At 43.1% G+C, this 20,689-nt stretch overlaps 1 protein-coding gene across 1 annotated transcript in view; it reads right to left on the reverse strand.

Annotated features, from left to right (window-relative positions):
• Window positions 1-18,924, reverse strand: part of LOC308401874 (protein NLRC3-like) — a 171,752-nt gene extending 152,828 nt beyond the window's left edge. Inside the window, exon 1 of the mRNA XM_080890328.1 lies at window positions 18,502-18,924. The gene's annotated coding sequence lies outside the window, so the exon portion shown is untranslated. The remainder of the gene's footprint in view (window positions 1-18,501) is intronic.
• Between the last annotated feature and the right edge of the window lie 1,765 nt (window positions 18,925-20,689).

A 20,689-nucleotide genomic window follows, 5' to 3' on the forward strand; every position in this document is an offset into this window, starting at 1 on the left:
AGTTGGAAAGTTTGCTTGCGCTCCCCGCTGGGCGTTGGAGACCTTTGTCTGACCTCCATACTCTCTGGTTTCTTGACGGTTCTGTTTCTTGTAAATAGTTTTTTGTTAATTGTTACCAAAGCAGGACGTTTGTTTTTCTATGTGTATTTTACTTGCCACTGGTGTTGTAGAGCAGTGTTTGGGAGCCCTACATATCAGCTATGCTTTGGTCACCTGAGCGTGGTTCCATGCTTATTTGAAATATTGTATGATCTGGTCTGCAGGATTACTTTCAGATGGTACATGATGCCACTGCCGTGGGTCTGTGAGTGACCGTATCCTTTGAATCCTATTTGCCACAAACACGTGAAATCTCTTTGCATCATTATTCACGTATCCCAACACTACCTTGGAATCTGTCCAGAAGTGTTCTTCAAGATCACTTATCTCCAGTTCATTTCTTAACATTGCACTTGTTCTTGCAGCAACTACTGCAGCCGTTAATTCAAGTCTAGGGACAGTAGTGACCTTGGTTGGGGCTACACGTGCCTTTCCCAGGACTAGGGCACAATGAACATCACCCTTTGATGTTACTGTTCTTAAATAACTACACTCTCCGTAGCCTGTCACACTAGCGTCTGAAAAATGGTGTAATTCACACTGTGCAATGTCTGTGTTTGCAGGTAAGACATGTCTTTGAACTTTCACCTTTGACAGGTTTTGAAGATCTAGGAGCCAGGATTCCCACTGTGTGCTGAGATCATTTGAGAGTGGCTCGTCCCATCCAACTTTCTCTTGACATAACTGTTGCAGGATTTGCTTTCCTCTTAGGATGAACGGTGCCACAAATCCCAGTGGGTCATACACTGATGCTATTGTGCGCAGAATTCCTCTTCTTGTCATTGGGTGCTCTTTTACAGTTATTCTGAACTGAAATTCATCAGCAGAAACGCACCACTGAACACCAAGAGCCCTTTCCATTAATGGCTCTCCAAGTGCCAAATCTAAATCCTTAATACTTTCTGCACACTCTTCTCTTGGCAATGACTTTATCACATTTTCACTGTTTGATATGAACTTGTGTAATCTTAGTTTACCTGTGCTACACAGTTCTCTTGCCTCTTGGACTAGTTTTATGGCTTCTGACTCTGACATAACACTAACAAGTCCATCATCTACATAAAAGTTCCTTTGAATGAACCTTACAGTGTTTGGAGTGAACTTTCCCTCACCTTGCGTGGCTAGATGTTTTAACCCAAAGTTGGCACAGCCAGGAGAAGAAGCAGCGCCAAAGAGATGAACCTTCATTCGAAAGACTGAGGGTGGAACGCTTAGGTCACCATGCTCCCACCACAGGAAGCGTAAGTAGTCCTGGTCTTGAGGTGTTACATGAAACTGGTGAAACATGCGTTCCACGTCACACATTACAGCAACGGAGCCCTTCCTGAACCTACAGAGCACTCCCACCAAAGTGTTTGTGAGGTCAGGCCCTGTAAGCAGGTGCATGTTCAGCGAAGTGTCTTGATATTGTGCAGAGCAGTCAAAGACTACACGTATCTTGCCGGGCTTCTGAGGGTGGTATACCCCATGGTGGGGGATATACCAAACAGGTGTATTACAGTTCTTTCTCCGGCACTTTCTCTGCGTCACCACATGCTATCATGTTCGCCATAAAATTTGCATAGTCTGTGTAGTACCTTTGGTCCCTTTTGAATCTGCGTTCGAGACTACTTAAACATTGCATTGCACTTGGCATGTTATTGGGAAGATCTGGCCTGTCACCCTTGAAAGGCAGTGGCATTTCATAGTGTCCATCTAGCTTTTGCTTTATTCCTTCTTGTAGCTTTGTAATAAAGCGGACATCTTCTTGCAAAATGCTTGTCTCTTCCACTGCTCTCTCTGTAAAGTCTGATTCAAGTGCTTTGATTACATCTGGAAATGTTACTTCCTTTACTTGTGTCTTGCAGATGTAATGAACCTTATTCTTTAGTTTTGTGGGTGACTCAGTCTCTGGTATAACTTGTTTTACAATGATGCGGTGACTTACTCCAATTACATCATTACCCGTATCACATGAATCACAGTAGCTGATGATGCTCCAACCCAAATCTGTTCTCTGAGCGTATGGCTGGTTTTCTTCACCACATACGACCTCTCTGGGCATTAAGGCTTGTGTGCAGTTGTACCCTAAAAGGAGTCCTATTTCACAGTCCAAAGGGGGTGCAATATGTTCAGTGAGATGCTCCAAATGTGACCATGCCCTTGCAGTGTCTGGAGTAGGAATATGACTACGATTAGCGGGTATAAAGTCCCGTGTGTAAACAACTGGTACAGTGAGTTTCTTCTTGGAAAACAGTCCTCTTATTTGCAGAGCTTCAAGTTTTGTGCATGGTACAGTAGTTTTCTTGGATGACATTGTAGATAGATTGAGCTTAACTTGAGTTTTGGTTGTGTCCAAGTTATTTGCTACTTCATTAAGAATAAATGAAGAATCACTCTGTGTGTCCAGCAGAGCGTAGATCAGTACTTCTTTACTTGGCTCATTTTGTGTGGATACGTAGACTGGGACTATTGCGGATGTCTGTGTGTTTTTACTTTCATGAGTCACTCTATTAGATGTGGTCTCATTGACTATGTCTTGTGACTGTGTTACCTGATGCTGGGTTTCCTTCAGTTCACTTACTTGTTGCTCTTTAGGTGGTTCTTTCTTTGCCTCTTGTCTTTGTCTTTCTTCATGCAGGCATGTAGGATGTCGTTTTGAGCATGTGTTGCATGTCATCTTGTTGCTGCAGTTCTTGGAGAGATGGCCACTATTTAAACAGCCAAAACATAATTTTTCACCTTGAATGAATTTGACTCTCTCAGCGACAGGTTTCTCAGTGAACTTATGACACTTGTGTAAGCCGTGTCCTGCTCTTTTACAAAACACACAAGAGACCATGCTTCTTTCAGTAGAGTTAGTTGTGAAGATTTTCACTGTATCTTGTCTCTTAGGAATGGGTGTAGGTTGAGGTTTTGTCTTTGGTTGGTCAAAGTCACTTTGTCTTATGGCTTGGTATGATGTAATGGGATTACATGCGATACTTGCCTCCATTGACAGGAATGTTACAAAGTAACTGAAACGTGGGAATCCTTTGTGCTCCAGCTGGTACTCTGTAGCCTTTCGGTTCCACCTGTTACTTAACCAATCTGGTAGTTTAGCAGCAAGTCTTTGATTCTCAATGCCATCATTGAGAATGTTCAGATTCTCATTATTAGTCATTGCAGATTGGCAGCTTTGTAAAAAGTCCACAAACTTTCTTAGCTCTGCACTATCCTTTCCTGTGACCTTTGGCCAGGTGTGTAACTTGTCTCCAACGGCCTTAGCAATGACAAAAGGCTCTCCATAACGTTCATTGAGCATATTCCATGCTGCCTCATATGAGTCTTCAGAGCCAATCAGAAAATAGCCATCTAAGGCTTCCTTAACACAGCCACCAACATACTTCTGTAGAAAAAATATCTTTTCGGCAGTGGGAATGTTCTTTCTCTCTATTAGAGTCTGAAAGGACGCCTTCCAATGCTTAAACTTAAGTGGATCCCCACTAAATACCGAGGGCTCTGGAATAGGCAGTCTATTAGCTGACATAGCTTCTGCCAAAACCTTTACAAGCTCACCTGTGCTCTCATAAGTGACATTTAACTCTCTTCGTGGTTGTAAGGGTTGATTAGCAGTATTCTTGGACTCTGTTACCTGTAAGTTTGCAGGGTTTAGAGTGACTCTTTCTTGCTTTACTGAAACGTAGTCTTCCTCATAAACTTGTAGTTTTGCCTGTGCTGCCTTGAGTCCTTTCAGATTTTCCAATCTTTCAATTTCTCTTCTTAAGTCCTCAACTGACTTTCTCCTTGCAGCACTTTCCTCTTGTTGTCTCTTTATCACAGCCACTTTCTCCCTTTCTCTTTGTAACTTGCGCTCAGTTTCCTCCTTTTCCTCCAGGAGACGTTGTGACATTGCAGCAGCTGCTTGCTCTGCGGATATGCGTTTGTCTTCTTCTTCAAGCATTTGCATTCTTTCTCTGTACTTCTCTTGTTCTGTCATTATCTGAAGCACAGCCTTTGTGGCTTCATACTCTGCTGCAGCTTCTTGTCTTTTGGAGGAGGAACCATTAGAAAGAACTGTATTGGCTTTAAATGGACTATGAACTGAGACACTAACAGAGCTAGAGGATGTAAATATAGAGCCTGCATCAGGCCATACAATCTCCTCTTGAGTTTCTCCTTTAATGTGACATTTGATCTTTTGCAAAACTACTGTAGTCACTGATGTGCATTTGTCTAGCTTGGAACGCATATCATGAGGTGGTCCATCCATTGCTCTGTATTCATCATAAATATCATTAAGCTCGGCTGCTTCTCTTTGTACAACGTTCATGTGACCTTCAAGAATGTCAGGTGGATCTCCTTTTATAACAGATTTTTTTGCCACCTTGATTAATGCTTTCCATCTGTCATAAATACTGTCAAAGCGACGTTGCAACCCTTGTAACCTTTGATTATGGAATTCTTTTCCTTTTTCTGTGAGCATGCGAGACCTTTCACTTCTACGTTGCTCTATTTGCACTGTTTGCTCTAAAGAGGTTTCATCCACTTGCCTTGCAGCTTGTTCTGCACTGGGAGCTTCAATTTCTGTCTCATTTGTGTCTGACATTTTGTTTTTCTTGTAATGCACTTATTTGTTGATGCAAAATCTCCCTTTAACTTGACTTGAGTAATGAATTGTGAACTTGGGTGCATTAATTCCCTTCTTGCTAACTTGTGATGCTGTTGTTGTCAGGCTTAACACAGTTCCTTATTGTTTCTCCTTCCTTGTGTCATCTTTCCAAACATAAACTTTAATGTCTGGCTTCTGGACATCTTTATGAAGAAGCAACTGTGAACTTGTGTGTCCATTAACATTTGCAGCAGCTTGGTCCTTGGTGCACTGGCACGATGTTGCCACCAGGGGGCCGGGAATCATGCAGGTCCGAGTTCGACTATCACTTCTACCTCTTCTTAAAGTCAATAAAGAGTTCTTTTACTGATGGCATGAAGTTGGCTTTAATGTTAGTTGTAAGATCTTGGGGTTGTCACAGCTTCACCTTGATCACAAACTACGCCACCGTCGAACTAAAACATAACATAAAATCCAATGAGATAGTAAGACGAGTGAAGTAAAGACATAAAATGATCTATATAACATACAAACATACCTCGCTGGCTGACCCATGCTTTGAGGCAGAAATGAGCACTTTACAGATACTTTTAAGAAACAACTTTCTCTGAATTAAATTGGCTTCTCTTGCTTCAACTTGCCATGCTCACACATCAACATGGGCGTGCATCTCCCTCAGGTGCACCAGTGGAACCAAAATGCAGTACAATAGTTCCTACATGAGAATTTTCACAATAAATGACCTAATGGCATATAAAATATGCATAGTGCAAAACAAAATACATTAACTGAAAGTAAGGCAGTAAAACTATTACTCTTGTTCTCTTCTGCTTGTTTTCTTTTTTCTTTCTCAGCAGGTGATCCAGGTGATTGATATATGCATTTTTTTTCTCTGCCCGTTCTGTTGGTTTTTGTCTTTTACCCTTCTCCCCCGTCCCTCTTCTCAGCTGTTTCTCTTTCCCTCTTTCTTTCTCCCCTTCTTTCCCCCAGTCAAGTCTGTCCCGTATTCAGCAAGTGAAAATAAAATAAACAATAAAAGGTGAATCAAATGGACCATTACGGCAAGGCTGGGATGGTCAATTTGGTAAAGTAAATCTGTTGGGCATCTTTGTTTGCCTTTAGACAACAATTCTGATGGCAAAAGAGCCAAACGGGACAGGCCAAAAAAAAGAAGAAAAAAAAAAAAGAAATATTTTTAAATGATCAGCTTGAACATTTTTTTAAAGATTAATGCAACCCCTGAAGTTTCTCCAGGCCTGCTTTGGGACACCCTGAAGGCTTACACCCGTGGACTGATTATATCATATTCAGCAGGCCTGAAACAGAAAAATCAGATGGAACAACGGAAATTAGAAATGGAATTGCACGAACTGCAAGATAAACATAATGAATCACCTTCAGAGCAATTAAGGAATGAAATTCAGGTGGTTAAAACAGCTTTGGAGGCACTATTGACAAGAAAGGCTGAGAAATCTCTTTTCTTCATGAGGCAGAGGTTATGAGTTTGGCCAGATAGCGGTTAGGTTTATTAGCAATCTTCTTCATAATAAGGGTGCTGGTTGTAATATCCCATGTGTTAGAGACTCATCTGGTTTACCTAAATATTTAATTATTAATGATACTTTTAAAACTTTTTATAAGCAGTTATATACCTCCCAGTTTAAATCAACATTGGAACAAGGTATGCATCACTTCTTCTTAGGACTAAATTTACCTAAAGTTACTGAAATCCAAAGGGATGATTTATGTAAACCTATAACGCAAAGTGAAATTTTGAAAGTTATTCAGATGCTTACAAATAACAAAGCCCCGGGTCCAGACGGGTTCACGGGGGAATTTTTTAAGAAATTTAGTACGATTCTGACTTCCCCACTGTATAAGATGCTTCTGCCCTCTTTTGAGGCAGGCACTCTCCCCCCCTCCTTAATGGAGGCTAATATTTCGCTAATTTTGAAGAAGGGGAAACCTCCTGAAGAATGCGCCTCCTATAGGCCTATATCTGTTTTAAATCTCGATTTGAAGATACTTGCTAAAGTCCTGGCTGTACGCCTTGAGCCAATACTACCTTCGATCGTTGAGAATGATCCAACTGGTTTTATACGGGGGCGGTATTCCACACATAGCATCAGGCGCCTACTTAACATTATTCAGCACTCGTCTTTGTTTAACCCTGAAGCTCTAGTCATCTCACTTGATGCTGAAAAGGCCTTTGACCGTCTGGATGGCCGTTTCTTCTTTTCACACTTCAAGAATTTGGTTTAGGTGACAACTTCGTTAAATGGATCCAGATCCTTTATACTTCCCCTCTTTCGGCAGTGATTACCAATGGTTATAGGTCGGACAATTTCAGTATCGAACGTGGCAGTCGGCAGGGCTGTCCGCTGAGCCCTTTGTTATTCTCCCTGGCTATGGAACCCCTTGCCACAGCCATTAGGAAGGATGCTGCTATTGAAGGACTCTGTTTGAACAATTCTCAACATAAGATTTCACTTTATGCAGATGACGTCTTAATTTTTCTAAATTCTCCTGCTCACTCAATTACTAGATTAGTTGCGTTAATTTCCCAATACAGCTCCTTCTCAGGCTACAAGATCAATTTTTCTAAAAGTGAGGCTATGCCCCTCTCTGTTCTAAATGAGGTTGATCCAAACATTTCTCAGCCTTTTCCTTGGTCTCCCTCCGGTTTCACTTATTTAGGGGTAAAGATTTCACCGAATCTAAAAGAAATGTATAGTCTGAACTACACCTCTTTAATTCAGACCATCAATCGCGATTTGGGTAGGTGGTGCAGCCTCCCTCTGTCTCTCTTAGGTCGTATTCATCTGGTCAAGATGAATATCCTCCCTCGCCTCTTGTATTTATTCCAGATGTTACCGCTTGCTCTGTCAAAAAGGTTTTGTCAAAATTAAATGGTTCAATTATTTCTTTTATATGGCGTAAGAAAAGACCTAGGCTGAGATACAGTTTTCTGTGTTTGCCGGTTCAGAAAGGTGGTCTTGCCGCTCCCTCCTTCCCACAATACCTCTTGGCTGCACAGTTTAAATTTCTTACAGAATGGTTTATGGACGATCCGGATTCCATTTACCTCAGCGCTGAGTCCACTTCTTTAAAGGGTATCCGTTGCGGAACCTGCTATATATTTCCTCAGGTAAAGCCACAGTTCTAACACAAGATAATATGGTGCTAAAGAATATGCTCGTTATTTGGCGCAAAGTCAGGCGCCTGGAAGGATATTATAATTGTTTCTCCCTTCTTACTCCTATTCATGAAAACCCTGATTTCTTACCTGGTCTTCGGGCTGGTTTTGCGGACTGGTCTCAAAAAGGGATTAATACAGTGGGTGATCTTGTTCATGAGAACTCTCTTCTTACTTTTAATCAACTGAAAAGCAAGTTTGGTCTGACCAATAAGGATTTTTTGAAGTGCTTTCAGGTAAAGCACTATATTACTTCTAAATCGAAGGATTTTAATGGAGGGTTTGGTCTTTCTCCTATAGAATCACTCATGGTAAAAACTACCCAAGTAAAATGTATCACTAAAAAGATTTATAACATTCTGTCTGATCTTAGAATGGATAATTCTAACAAAATCAAGGGCCAATGGGAATCAGACGTAGGCGCTATAGATGCTGAAGCTTGGGATGAGTTGTGTTGTCGTCCTTTTAAAGCCTTGGCATCTAATTCTATTTGGGAAAGGCAGTTTAAACTTATAAATAGGCTTTATATTACACCTGAGAAGAGACACATGATGTTTCCAGCTTTGCCTAATCTCTGTAACAAATGTCAGTCTGCTGTTGGTTCCTTTTTTCATTGTCTGTGAAGCTGCCCTGTTATTCTACAGTTTTGGAGATCACTCATAGATAAGCTATGTACTATATTTAATTGCCGACTGCATCTGGGTCCAAGGACTTGCTTGTTAGGACTAAATGATGAGCTACCTGCCGGCTTTCGCAGCAAAGATCTCCTTCACATACTGCTACACTACGCTCGAAAGTGCATTATGGTACTGTGGATTTCTGATAAGGCTCCATCTGTCAACCAGTGGCTACAGTCTGTGATATGTATTGTGCCAATGGAAGCCTTCTCTACAGCACTTAAGGACAAACCTTTCCTTTTCTATCGCATATGGGACCCTTTTTTGGGCCATCTGGGCACTCCCTCTGCTCAGAGGTTGAAATCGGGCTTACGGGATTTAGCCTGGCAACAAAGGGACGATTGTTAACCTTTTTCATTGTTTATTACTATTGGCTTTTTCTTTCTGCCTCCCACGTCCTGCTATACATGTAGATGCATCTTTGTCCTGTGTATGTATATGCTGGTGACTGCTGTTTTCCTGCTTTGCAATTAAAAGTTCAATAATAAAAAAAAAAAAAAAAAAAAAAAAAGAAGCGGCAGGCAGAGTTAAGAGCTCTGCCCACCCGGGGTAAGTCTTTTGACTTGTCCCCTTTTAGTGAATGAAAGCTGCCTAAAAGAGTAGTGACTCCCGCTGCCTCCCTTTCTTTAGTGCACCGAGGGCGCAGAACGCGGAGAGGAAGGCGAGGACGCCGCCGGGTTTCCCTCCTGCACCGCCTCACTGGATTTTTAATTCTTATACCGTGGCGGACGCCACTGGACTTTTAATGTTGTGTTTTATTGATTTTTATTGTGTTGTCCCCTGACCAGGGTTGTTTTAATTCATTTTACATTTTTAACTATTTAAATATAATAAATTATATTTTAATTATACAGTTTTTAATTCGTGTGCTTTCCCTTGGCGGCTCCACTGCTCTGTCCGTTTGGAGGAAGGTTTCCCTCCTTTAAAAACTCTGTGGAAAAAAAACATCACCTTCGCTCCGTTACAAAAGCAAACCACCTGAAAATTTTTAGCATTTTGTGTATCCCACAGATGTTGATTACCTTCTGCCAAACTTGTAGGGTGTGGGTTAACCAGGGGTTCCCCAGCTTTTCCAGCCGGCACATTAGACCCTTACCTGCCATTACAGCTTGTAGGGGGAATCGGTCCAACAGGCTGGACTGAGTGCCATAATAGTAATTCCTGAAGCAGGGGAGACCCAATCCTCCCTTTTCCTTGGAGAGCTGGAGGGTAGCATATTTAATCCTTGGCTTTCGGCCCTGCCAGATAAATCTGGAGATCCATTTGTCCCACTCAATAAATTGGTAATCGTTCACTTCTATTGGCAAGTTTCTAAAAAGATAAAGCAGTCTGGGGAGCGTGTTCATCTTGATTGTGGTTACCTGGGAGCTGAGACTCAAAAAGGGGACCAGATTCCATCTGTGCAAATCAGCTTTTATACTTGCAGATATTGGCTCGTAGTTTGCCTGAAAGAGCCCCAAGAGGTCCGCAGTCAAATATATTCCCAGGTACTTAATTTTGTAATTATCCCAATTTACTTTAAATTTCCTACGTAAAGCTGCAGAAGCTGTATAATTTAAAGTCATCACCTGTGTTTTTGAAATATTGACCTTATAACCAGATAACTTCCCCAAATCACTTAAAGTAGACATTAACTCACTAAAAGACCTCTCCGGCTCCCGCAGGTAGACCGGTACATCATTGGCAAACATTACCACTTTATGTTCAACTCCTGACAATGCAATACCCCTAATGTTATGATTTTGTCTAATCGCTTGGACTAATGTTTCTATGAATAAATCAAAGAGAAGTGGCGAGATTGCACAACCCTGCCTACAGCCACGTTCCAGAGCAAAGGGCTTGGAGAGATCACCATTCACCTTAATACAGGCTGAGGGTTGAGCATACAGACCTTGGATTACTCTAATAAACTTGTCTTGAAAGCCAAACTTCCCCAGAACCTTATACAGAAATCAGTCCAGTTTTCCATGTGGGAACAGCGTTTACACTGGAATCTGCCTTTGACGGCTTTTTTAGAGCAAATATGAATTCAGCAGTATAACTGACACACAATACAAAACAATACCTACACAACACACTAAGTACAGCCTCCAAACACGCTAAACATCACTAATGTCTCTTTCGCTCGCCCGCTTTCCGTTGCGGGTGTCACTCCTAAAAACTTCCCCTTCTCCCTAAACAACCAAATGTCACATGTTACCTTATCATTTTTTTTGATTGGCTGACATGGTAAACTCTAACACCAATAGGGAAGTTTTTTTTTTCTCTTTCTTTTTTCACTCGCAAAGGGAGAGTGTTTGCTAGTCTGTAGAAAACGCCAATTTTACCATTCTTCCCGCTGTAAACGCCACTGTTTTGTTCAGAAAAAAACATCGTGTGTAGTTTTTATCCTAACTCTGGTTTTACGTGGCCCATCGACACAATTCAAAAACTGGTATATAGTTTGAAGTCCACACTTTCGACCAGTGTTGGGAAGGTTACTTTTAAAATGTATTCCATTACAGAATACAGAATACATGCCCCAAAATGTATTCTGTAACGTATTCCGTTACGTTACTCAATGACAGTAACGTATTCTGAATACTTTGGATTACTTAATATATTATCATGCTTTTTACAACAACGTGAATGTACTATTGCTGTGTGATTTATTACTATTACTGAAGGTCCGCGACTCCGAACTGTAGTAAAGGGACCTCTGACTAATACGGCGGGGTCCCTGTCGGCTCGTAGCCGAAAAATAGCTTTACTTTGTTGTGTGGGTCAACTTTTCTTGCGAGAGACAGAGAGAGGCGTTGAAAGGCTGCTCCAACAGAACTTATTGTTTTCGGAGGAAAACACAAACACGGTGTACAGTCGAGTCTTAATAGCTTACTTACAGCTGGGCTCGTCAGGCTCTCTTCTTGGCTGAAGTGGTTATTATTATATTTACATGCTTCCAGCTCCCGTTTTTCCTCGATGACAACTCATACCTTTCCACTCCCCTTTTTCTCTCTCCCTCCTCGCGCTCACAGACCCATAACGTGTATGGCAGTCCATTCTCCCTGCAGCACGGACTACACTGCCCATGATGCTACATTCTTTAGAGCTATGCTTGTAGCATTCTGCCTGTTAGCTTAGCACAACAACAACAACAACGAAAAGGCGCTCTCTCACCCAGGAAACACACAGTCGCAGAGAGAGAGAGAGAGCGTCGCCCTGTAACCATGGCAACCGTAGCGCTGCCGCCTGGAACAACAGAACACAGCTGTCAAACAAAACCCAAACAGTCCTGACCCGCGACAAAATGAAACAGGAAAGTACCGCAGTGTAATCCATTTATTTCAACAAAGTAACTGTATTCTGAATACCACCTTTTTAAACGGTAACTGTAACGGAATACAGTTACTCATATTTTGTATTTTAAATACGTAACGGCGGTACATGTATTCCGTTACTCCCCAACACTGCTTTCGACCCAAGTTGAAATAGAGACTCTGAATCGCTGCATCTTGTAGCTGTGTCCTCTTAAATTGGTCATGGGATTTTGACACGCCCGGCGACCCCAGAGGGTTAAGTGGGAGGCGATAGAAATTAATTTACCTCTCATTACCGCTTTGAGCGTATCCCAAAGAATAGTTGGAGATACCTCCCCTGTGTCATTAACATCTAGATATTCTTTAATGTCTACCTTTAATTTGGAAACTATGGCAGGATCATTAAGGTTAAATTTCCACAATGTGGTACGTTTTTTCCTAGCCACCTGCAAAGATAGAGATAAGACTGTGGTCAGATAGATCTCTTGTTAATATGTCACAGTCCCTGACCCTACTTTAAACTTTAAACATGAAAAACTAGTCCAGCCTTGCATACACTTTAAATGAACCAGAGTAATGAGTGAAATCTATGGTAGATGCCTAGCGGTCCCTCCATACATCTATTATCCCCATCTCTACCATATAGGAATTGACTTTTCTAGTAAGTGCTGTTACCTAGTTGGTCGGGGTGGAGGAGTCTAGTTTAGGGTCAAGTCTAAAGTTAAAATCCCCCCCAAAGACAACTATCCCCTGAAAATCCACCATTAAATCAAACATATTCCTATAGAATAGCCAATCGCTCCCGGGGAGAGCATAAACATTTAAAATTGTGATTTCAGACCCCTCTATCCTTTCTGTTATTGTAACAAATCTGCCTTCCTCGTCACAGAGTTCTTAGATATGTTCATAGTTAAGTGTACCAGAGATAAGTGTAGCCACACCCGTCTTGTGTTTGGACTTAACGGAAGAGGAGAATACATATTTAAAACCCTTTCTTTTCAATCTCAAGTGATCTACTTGGTTCATGTGTGTCTACTGAAGTAGTGCAATCTGCAATCTGGGCCTTCTCCTTCCTTAGTTTGGACAGTATCTTATTCATCTTAATCACGTTCAGAACCCCGTTAACATTAAAAGAGATTACTTTCACTGACTCACTTCCCATAAAGATATATTAAGTTACCACAGCGCATAAACTCAATAGCAGCAGGCAACCCCCTCTTAAAACAGTAACAAGTGAAAAAAGTTAAGAATAAACAGAAAACATTTGAACATAACTGGATCTTGAAAGCTCCAAAGCTGGCTTCTGACAGTGGAGCACTTCCACTGACACCCTCACAACTTGAAGGGAAACCCCTTATTACTCCCTGAGTTAGGGGGCCTTCCACTGCGACGGCAGTCACAGCACGAGAAGCCCCACCCATTTTAGCTCGACAGTAACCATAATTCACCATGTTGTTGTTAAGGTTCACATAATTGAGGAAGGAGAGTACAAACAACCAGGTCCAGAAGATCTTGGTCAAACAATTGATTTTAATGAATACACGCGTGGGAAGACCAGTCTGTATGCAGACAGGGATTGATCTTCGACTTAATCAAAGCATACACAGATTTTTATAGCATCAGGGTTTGAATTAATGACGCCCCTTCATACGTCACAGACAGAATATATACATACGTCAAATCAAAACCACAATGACTTTTAACACAGTTTAAAAGAACGTTGTCTTCGTCTTGATGGCAGGTACATCCTGTCACTGCTGGATGCTCGCTTGTCATCTTGACACCTCAGCAGCAGTTCTGCGACAAACTGCTCTTTTTGCAACCCCAAGCAAAACATGATTAAACTTCCACCTATAAATGATTCTCTCTAACTGAGTGTGTGTGTGTGTCTATGTCGTCCTCAAATGCTCTCTCATCTCACCTGTTGCACTTCGGACCTTTTACCAGACCAGAGGCTCATCCTTATGTGTAATAACCTAACTGAAACTACATGTACTATGTTGAATAAATGTTTTAATCAAGAACTTCTACTAAAAACTTAATAAAAGAATATAAAAGTATAACAGACAATTTGAATAAGCTAGTAATTCAAATAGCCTTGTCTAACCTGCTCCTCAGAATAACTTAGACTCTGCTTTCACTTCTGCAAACTCTCTGCAACTTCCTGTCAGCCTGCAACTTAGTCTTTCTGAAAGACACACACACTGTTTAAACCTCTGAATGCAATATCAATACTGTAAATTATATTATTAATGCAATGGTTTACTTACAGCTGGGCTCGTCAGGCACTCTTTTTGGCTGCAGTGGTTGTTATCATATTCTATCTCCTGTTTCTGCTCGGTTTCAACTCGTAATTTTCGACTCTCCTTTTTCTCCTTCCCTCACGCTCACACACACACAGTGGGGGGGGGGGGGGGCAGTCCCACACGTTCTCCCTGCAGCACGGACTATACTGCCCGTGAGGCTACAGTCTTAAAGGGCCATGCCTGTAACACTCAGCTCATATTGCCTTTATATTAAATCAATTTGTGAATAATACGTTTTAAAAGATTTCTTCACATCAATATGCAAGTAGAGGTGACGTAATTTAGTGATTCACCTGATTCACCTGATCCAGCCTTAACTATAAGCTTTTTCAAAAAAGAAAGTCTTAAGCCTAATGTTGAAGGGGCTGAAGGGTCTGCTTTCCATACTACTTTTAAATATCCTAATAACCACAAGTAAGCCAGCAGTCTGAAAGTTATGTGCTCTAATTGGGTGATATGGTACTATGAGGTCTTTAAGATGTCTGTCAAAGGACTGTAAGGCCAGTATGTGGAGTGGGCCCAAAAGCAGGCTCAGTTGAAAGCAGGGACGATTTTAGCCCATTTTTGGGGGTGCTTCATGTTTGCTGCCCTACAATCCGTCCTGCTCTGTAGTAAAATCAGCGACATTTGACTGTCCTGTTGCTCCCATTGAAATGTATACAGCCTATTTAAAATCTAAAACTTAACATTGTCCGTAGCCTGCTGTTGTTATCACTGTCCTGTTTGAAATGTAATGAGAGAAACTGGTTATTTTGTCATATGTGCTGATATTGAACCCAAGGTACTAACTAGCTAATTGACTGGATGCCCATTAACCTTATAACTCCTGGTGTGTGTGTGTGTGTGTGTGTGTGTGTGTGTGTGTGTGTGTGTGTGTGTGTGTACAGAGAGACAGGCAGGTTCATAATGGATATAAGGAAGTTTTTTTAAAAACAAGAGCCACGTTTAGGTAAAAGTGTGAGATCACATGATCTATCAATAAAGGATAATGTTGGATCATCCATCCATCCATCCATCTTCATCCGCTTTATCCGGGGCCGGGTCGCGGAGGCATCAGCCTAAGCAGAGAGGCCCAGACCTCCCTCTCCCCAGCCACCTCCTCCAGCTTATCCGGGGGAATACCAAGGCGTTCCCAGGCCAAGCGAGAGATATAATCTCTCCAGCGTGTCCTGGGTCTGCCCCGGGGCCTCCTCCCGGTGGGACATGCCTGGAACACCTCACCCAGGAGGCGCCCAGGGGGCATCCTTGTCAGATGCCCGAACCACCTCAGCTGGCTCCTTTCGATGTGGAGCAGCAGCTGCTCTACTCTGAGCCCCTCCCGGATGGCCGAACTTCTCACCCTATCTCTAAGGGAGAGGCCAGCCACCCTTCGGAGGAAGCTCATTTCTGCCGCTTGTATCCGCGATCTCGTTCTTTCGGTCACTACCCACAGCTCGTGGCCATAGGTGAGGGTAGGGACGTAGATCGACCGGTAAATTGAGAGCTTCGCTTTTACACTCAGCTCCCTCTTCACCACGACGGACCGGTGCAGCGTCCGCATTACTGCAGCTGCAGCCCCAATCCGTCTGTCGATCTCCGGCTCCCTTCTCCCATCACTCGCGAACAAGACCCCGATATACTTGAACTCCTCCACTTGGGGCAGGAACTCATCCCCGACCCGGAGTGGGCACTCCACCCTTTTCCGGCTGAGAACCATGGCCTCAGATTTGGAGGTGCTGATCCTCATTCCCGCTGCTTCACACTCGGCTGCGAACCGCTCCAGTGCGAGCTGGAGGCCCTCACCCGATGAAGCCAACAGAGCCACATCATCCGCAAAAATCAGAGATGAGATTCTGAGGCCACTAAAGCGAAAGCCCTCCGCCACTTGGCTGCGCCTAGAAATCCTGTCCATAAAAATTATGAACAGAACCGGAGACAAAGGGCAGCCCTGGCGGAGCCCATCACCCACCGGGAACGAGTCCGACTTATTGCCGGCAATGCGAACCAAGCTCCTGCAACGGTTGTATAGGGATCGAATGGCCCGTAGCAATGGGCCAGACACCCCATATTCCCGCAACACCTCCCACAGGACACCCCGAGGGACACGGTCAAATGCCTTCTCCAAGTCCACAAAACACATGTAGACTGGTTGGGCAAACTCCCATGCACCCTCAAGTATCCTGGAGAGGATAAAGAGCTGGTCCAGTGTTCCGCGACCAGGACGAAAACCGCATTGTTCCTCCTGTATCCGAGGTTAGACTAATGGACGAACTCTCCTTTCCAGCACCCTGGCATAGACTTTCCCAGGGAGGCTGAGGAGTGTGATCCCCCTGTAGTTGGAACACACCCTCCGGTCCCCTTTCTTAAAGATGGGGACCACCGCCCCGATCTGCCAGTCCACAGGTACTGCCCCTGATCTCCACGCAACATTGCAGAGGCGTGTCAACCAGGACAGCCCTACAATGTCCAGAGCCTTCAGGAACTCGGGGCGGACCTCATCAACACCAGGGGCTCTGCCACCAAGGAGTTGTTTAACTGCCTCAGTGACCTCGCCCCTGGAAATTGGCGGGTCATTCCCCTCATCCCCAGACTCTGCTTCCTCCTCAGAAGACGTGTCAGTGGGATTAAGGAGGTCCTCGAAGTATTCCTTCCACCGCCTAACAATTTTCTCAGTCGACGTCAGCAGCGCTCCGCCAGCACTATACACAGTGCAGGTAGAGCACCGCTTTACCCTCCTGAGACGTCTCACGGTTTGCCAGAATCTCTTCGAGGCAGTCCGAAAGTCTTTTTCCATGGCCTCTCCGAACTCCTCCCACACCCGACAGCAGATAAAGGATCTTTATCTGCAGTAAAGATCTTTTCATACATTGTATACATTGTACCATAAGCCAAGGTGTCTCCATTTTTCTAATTTTTTTAATAATATTTTGTACATTTCAAGGACTCTTCTATTTTTGGAGTGTATTTTTTATGTATCTTTATTATATTATACACACACATTAAAAGTGAATCTCTGTCCAAAAAATGCACTGTTTACTTTTTACTCACTGTGAGCATCATTCATTATTCTCCCGCAGTAATTAAGGTTAATGTCAATGGAAAATTGTACTTAGTAGTCAGTATAATCTTTTAATAATATAAGTTTACATATGGTAGTGATAGGATGTGCAATCCTTAATAGTCTGCAAAAGCTTTGCGTGCATTCCAGAGTGCTCTGGCATTCACACCCACATCCTAGGAGCATGGGAAAAGTCGTACCTTGTCTTATTGTTTTACGGTAGGATTAACGTAGCTATGTCAGTTTTAGTCTAAGTGCCCTTTTTTAAATATAGATTAACTGTTGGATTTTCCAGACCAGCAGGTTAAGTGAAGTCGTTTATGGGGTCACACTCTGACACACACACACACACACACACACACACACACACACACACACACACACACACACACACACACACACCTCCACATTCCAATGTAAGGAATAAACGCCCACTGAAGTATAAATAAAGACCAGGGCAGTCTCAGCGTGGCGAGTCTCTGAGCCCTCACTCTCTCGTGCGAGCGTTCTGGTGACTGCCCTTGCTAGCAAGAAAACTGTGTGTTTCTCTGTGTGATTCTCAGCTGAAGAAGTGTTAGAATATATTTCTTAACAGTTAGGATATGTTTTTTTTTTTTGTTTTTTTTTATTCCAATCCATTCTTCTTTGGCAGCATTTAAATAGCCATTATCAGATTTGATGATTTTGTTACAGACTTTTCAAAAAGTGTTTTGTTTTTGTTTTCACAAACGTGGGATTAAATTGTGTTAAAATGTACAAAACAGTGATGTCATGTTTTGAGAAGAGGACTCAGGCACAGAGAGACTTGATGAATTTAAGAATCTTATGATTTAATAAAGAAATTTGCAGACTTGCACTGAGAGGGTAAAATTATGATGACTGATAATGGAGATGAAGACAACAGACGATGAGGACAGGGAGGAACAGGGGTTTAAATGCACCAAGGAGACAGTCAGAGAGAACTCGGGACAAGTGGAGACATTTAGGGATGCAGGGACTGACAGAGACAGGGAAGAAGTCTCATTGTGACGAGTAAAGTTTGGGCACCTCTTTGGGTGTGGGTCAGAGGGAAAGAAGGGTTGTTGCCAGGCAGAGAACACGGGCAGTAAGTAAATCTTGATAGAGTCAATCCTTACTTAAAAAGCAGCAAGGAGCTCTTGGAGGAAGCAACAGAGCTAATGTTCAGGTGAGTGGTGAGAAGGACTCTCAAGACAAGAACTGGAATTAAAAAGCTCCTCCTAAGCTCAGCTCTGCTGAGCCCCCCGCGGTCCGCAGCGCTGTTGAAAAGGCTGTGGAAGTCCCTGTATTAAACACGTAAACCAGGGGCCTGTTCTTCGTACCTCGCTAAGTAGGTTAGCTGGATTAGATTGTTGACGATTTCGCGTGATCTTGGATCGTTCGGTTCCCCGAAGCTCATCCGGGACTTGCTGTCATAGCAACAGAGCCGTAAGCGTAAACCTGCTGGGGAGCAGGTTTACTTTATGTAAACAGGATTAGATCGCGGCCACGCAGGTATGTCCGCTTCATTTATACGAAAGCAACAGCGATATTCCACCACTGTTTCACCATAAATAAATAACATCAATGTAACTAAAGACAATGCAGCACCTGATCCATTTATTGATTTCACACAGATACATACAGGTCATTTCCTAAAAAAGGGAAATGTACTATTAACATTCTATTACATGTATGTTATTATTACAGATGTAATTCATATTTCAGAGTAGTAATTGCAAATTACTTTGTGTAATCAAGATGAGAGACCACGGCTATAAAAGCGAAGGTGGATTTGGGAACCCTGTCGCAGCCATGTCCTGTCCGTTTACGCGAGACACCCATTGAGGAAGGTGCAAGATTGATAAGGAGAGTCCTCAGAATTCAGCGTATATTGCGGGACAGACAGGATCCTTTAGCTCAGCGCGACAGTGTGCTCATAGAGAGATATCGATTTTCCCGTGAGGATATAATTTACTTAACCAACTTGTTGACGAGGGGGTGCAGGACCACCACCTGTCTTTTTTTTTTGCTCTGCCCTTTTCTTGGTTGCTGTTATAAACAAACAGATCATTCCAGGGTCTCTTTCCAAGAGACTCAAAGCAATATAAGTGATAAATATTACCATTCTGTAGAACATTCTTATATTGCACTTTTACTTGTTCCCATGTTCTAGTGGGTCCTGTTGTGGCTCTAATGTGAAAGAGGATATAATATAACATATTATAATATAATGTAATATAATATTGGATAATATAGTGTAATATAATAAATCTACCCTACCGCCTACTGGTGTTGGCCAGAGGGGCCGATGGCGCGATATGGCAGCCTGGCTTCTGTCAGTCTGCCCCAGGGCAGCTGTGACTACAACTGTAGCTGCCTCCACCAGTGTGTGAATGTGAGAGTGACTGAATAGTGGCATTGTAAAGCGCTTTGGGTGCCTTGAAAAGCGCTATATAAATTCACTCCATTATTATTGTTATTATTATTATTATTATTATTATTATTAAATTACTTACGAGTTTAATTTGTCAGCAACTTTCTGCCAGCCCTCTCTCCTTGCTTTTGCAGCCTTTGCAGTGTTCCCTTGCGTTCTGATTAAACTCTGAAACTCCTGAAATCCCTCACTCAAGAGTTCTTGCTCTGCTGCCGAAAAATACCGAGCATGCTCCGTCGACATTTTCGCCGACCAATCAGAGGGTTGCCGATCAATGTTTCCACTATCGATGCGTAGCCCCTTTTACGACACCCAGACGTAGAGACCTAAAATTCATTCCAGATACACAATATAACCATCCCTCCCAAACAGTGGTCACAAATCAGTCCAAATGTGTGGTAGTGGGCACATCTGCTATATTGAGATAATCCATCCCACCTCATCAGGATGCTGATCTGACATCATGAGTAGTGCACAGGTGTACCTCAGACTGCCCACAACAAAAGGCCACCCTGGAATGTGCAGTTTTTTGCGCTATTGGGGGTCTGGGGACCCAGAACCGGTCAGTATCTGGTGTGACCACCATTTGCCTCATGCAGTGCAACACATCGTCGCATGGAGTCTATCAGATTGTCAGTTGTGGCCTGTGGAATGTTGGTCCACTCCACTTCAATGGCTGTGCGAGGTTGTTGGATATTCGTGGGAACTGGTACACGCTGTCGTATACGCCGGTCAAGCACATCCCGAACATGCTCAATGGGTGACATGTCCGGTGAGTATGCTGGCCATGCAAGAACTGGGACATTCTCAGCTGCCATCTGCCCTGAACAATGTGAACCATGATTCATCCGTGAAGCGCACACCTCTCCAACGTGCCAGACGCCATCGAATGTGAGCATTTGCCCACACAAGTCTGTTACGGCGACGAGCTGGAGTCAGGTCAAGACCCCGATGAGGACGACGGGCATGCAGTTGAGCGTCCCTGAGACGGTTTCTGACAGTTTTTGCAGAAATTGTTTGGTTGTGCAAACCAATTGTTCCAGCAGCTGTCTGGGTGGCTGGTCTCAGACGATC

The sequence above is a fragment of the Rhamphochromis sp. 'chilingali' genome, assembly GCF_963969265.1.
Source record: "Rhamphochromis sp. 'chilingali' genome assembly, chromosome: 9".
NCBI classification, from domain to species: domain Eukaryota; kingdom Metazoa; phylum Chordata; class Actinopteri; order Cichliformes; family Cichlidae; genus Rhamphochromis; species Rhamphochromis sp. 'chilingali'.